This window comes from Prosopis cineraria, unplaced genomic scaffold (assembly GCF_029017545.1).
Source record: "Prosopis cineraria cultivar Desert tree isolate PC_DT_omini unplaced genomic scaffold, ASM2901754v1 PC843, whole genome shotgun sequence".
Taxonomy (NCBI): Eukaryota; Viridiplantae; Streptophyta; class Magnoliopsida; order Fabales; family Fabaceae; genus Prosopis; species Prosopis cineraria.
In genome coordinates this window covers 4,595-8,303 of record NW_026556168.1, presented here as the reverse complement: position 1 = coordinate 8,303, position 3,709 = coordinate 4,595, and positions in this window count along the sequence as shown.

Sequence of the window (3,709 nt, the reverse complement as noted above, 5' to 3'; positions counted from 1 at the left end):
GGAAAGAGCTTAACACTTATTCGATCTAACCCAACTAAATTTTATTAGCTTATCATGACAAGACTTCTAAAACTTTATTGGGTGTGTTTGGATTTTAATTGGAAAAAATTGATTAAGAAAAAAATTGATTATTAGAATGTGATGGTGTTTGGATAAATTTTCAAAAATTGATTATAATATTGATTTTTCAAAATGGAACAAATTTTAGCTTATTCCAAATGGAATTTTGAAAACCAAATGGAGTTTGGGAAAATTGGGGTGTTTGGATAAAAATTTTCAAAACCATGATTTTGAACCCAAAATTAATTCTAAATGGGTATCCAAACAGGCCCATTGATACATTCTTCAACACTACCCTTAACAAATGTTGATTTTACTTACTTTAAAACTCGAGTGAGACTTTTAGATATTTGTTGCTAGAAATAATGAAGACATTTATAACAATATCGTCCTTTTTTATCCAAAAAAAAATAAAGAAATAATGAAGACACCGTTTGTAGATTATTTATGCGATTTTCCATCCATTTCTATTTATTTATTTTATTATTTAAAGGGAAAAAAACTTTCTTGATTTGCAACTAAACTTTTAAGATAAGCTTCTTGTGAAGTACTGTGCAACCACACATGGGTTTTTGGTGAATCTGAATCCTCCTTGAATTATTCCCTAGCCTCTTGTGATCTCATCGTGCAATTTCATTTAGAGTTAGACAAAGCGGGTGACACAAATCTATTTACTTAGTGGATGTTTCATACAGCATAATAATAATCATTTAATTTAATTGAACGGTTGTTATATATTTTATCACATGATATTCAAAAACACCAAATCTCACAATTTTAAAAGTCATGGCACACTTGAAAAATGTTCCGATCATAATGGTTATTTTAATTTTTTTAAAAAATATATTTTAATAATTTTTAAGCGTTGATAAAACTCAAAGACTATAACTAAGTCATTATTAAGTAAGTTGATTTAATCTACTCATCAGACATGCAATTTTACTTGTTGTAGGATGAGGAAAAACCTCCCTTATTTTCATATTCAAATTCATCCTTTTTAAATTGCCCCATACAATGGCAGAACCAAGATAGGAAGTTTAGGGAGGCCAAATTTAAATTAAAGTTACTATTTATAATGATAATTTAGTTTAAAATGTAGAATAAAAATTTTATTAAAAATTTTTATAATATGAAAAAAATCACAAGATAAGAATTATAAAAGAAAAAATAACATTAAAATCATTTTGAATTATCTAAATGACATTTTAATCCCTTAAAATGCCATAATTTATTTAAAGTCTTTAAAAATTATTCTGTCATAAAGAAATTAATTTAAAAGATTAAATTGTCCTTGATTCAAATAAAAATCTCAAGTCTCATATCAACTACTTACGAACTTGCGAATTGCTATTGAATACTCGCGATTTTATAAAAAAAAGTTGTGAATATTAAAATAAAATTTATAAATGGCAATTGATATTTGCAAAACTTGATAAAACTTGAAGAATATCAAGATTTCAAATACGAACTTGTGAATTGCCATTAAATTTTTGTGATTTAAAAAAAATTATAAATTTTAAAATAAAACTTGTGAATCAAGGGCGTGAAATATCTGTTATAAATCTTGAAATTTTTATTTCAATCAAGAATAATTTAATTTTTACATTAATTTTTTAATAACAGAAAAATCTTCAGGGACTTCAAAAAAATTATAGCATTTTAATATATCAAAATTTCATTTATACAATCTAAAAGGATTTTATTGTTAATTTTTCCATTATAAAAAGTAAAAAGTACATGAATTAAAGTTCTTCTAGGCAATTTAAATAATTTTTAAAAAACATCCATGTTTAAAGAGAAGTACTTGGAAGGTTTGCGTTTTCTAACTATTGATTTTATGAGAGATTCATACAAATTTTTAAAATAAAAAAAATGTATATATAACTAAAATAAAATAGAGGAGATATTAGTGCATTTTACTCATAATACTTTTCATTTATTATTATAAGACATTTTTAATGAGTTAATTATTTATCTTTAAAATTACACTCCCCCCATCCTTATATATAAGATATTTTTAACTAAATCTCACATATGAATAAATATTTGTTATTTAGTTGAACTCACACAAAAACACAATGATTTTTTTGTTTTACCCCAAATAATATTATAATTAATATCATGATAGTAGTAGAAAAAATATACAATTAATGATTTATTTTATTTTTTAAAAAATAATAAAATTATCTAATTACTTAAAAATATCATTGCCACCCTTTATATTTAAAGATAAAATAAATTTTTAAAAAATACCTTATACATAGAGACGAAGGAAATACACTCTTTACATATTTACCTTTATTTAATGAAATTTTTTATTAGATAACTTTATTAATTCTACCCTTAATTAAGAGTACTTTTAGAAAAACTGCATTACTTGCACATTGAAAAAACCCATATTGCCTCATATAAATTTTAACATCTCTCCTTAAATAAAATATTTTTAAAATATTTTATATTTTTTAACAGAGAGTAAACATTAAGTTCTGCTCTTTTTGATGATAAGAAAGTATTTTTCATCATGCATCAAATAAAAAAATATTTTTATGAATCAATATATACGGTGTTACAGTTTATATCTTCTAACATAGAAGTACAAAATTATAATTATATACGTATGTACAATTTATTTGTAAGAAGTGGAGATAGAGAGGAGAATTTTGTTTTCCAAACAAAAGGAGGGGGGCCACTCAACCCACTCACACCACATGCAGACGAAGCTGGTGTAGGGGTTTTTTGGTTTTGTTTTTGGGGTTGGGAATTTGGAAAGGAGGGGGGGGGGGAGTTTCGGGTTTCGCCCCTGGCCCCGTTAGAAGGAAAACTGAAGCCATCTGTGAACGATGCCGTGAACCTGAGTAATTGTAATCTCCGTACCATGCCAGGCATGCAACTGCATCCAATGATTAGGGTTTGTATTATCAACATCATCTCGGAGAGCTTTCCACTACTCACAAAAGAGACATCTGGAACCAAATTTTGGAATAAGATAGATTCTAAGGAGGTCACTGACGAAGAAAAGGCATTTTACGGCTAGCCTGACAATAGCCATGCTAGAAGTAATTAGTTCAATAACAGAGATGGAATGGACAAAAAATGAAACTGATAACTAGCATGTTGATATCCTTTTATGCCTTAGATTCCATGATAAAGCATTAAAGCTAATCCAAGTCAAACTGATAACTCAAGGTCGTCATTTTTCTGCAGCATGCTGGTAAAAAGACTGCCCTTTGCATCTATGCATGAGCCAAGATTTTTACGGAACAGAAGTTACATTGGTTCTGACAGCTTCAGATGCAAAATTTAACGTTTGTTGAACACCTTGAGCCCAAGTTACCTGTGTTTAAAAAACTCTCAAGAAAATAGATGTAATTGCGCGCTCATTCTTGTCATGCATGCTTCAAGACATTTTCTTGCCAGCAATTTCAACTCAGGACTCACTTCATTATGACCAATCTCCGCGTCCAAAATTTCCCTTAAGCCATACAAAACGAGATAGAAGAGAGGAGAAAACAGTTAAGGCTTCAAGTGTGGCTTGGCCTAAATATTTTTAGTTTACCACAAAGAATAGTCACCCAGGCAATCTAGACCCAGGCATTGGGTATCCATATATTTTATCAATGCTTTATTTGATAATCCTAAACTTCGTTGC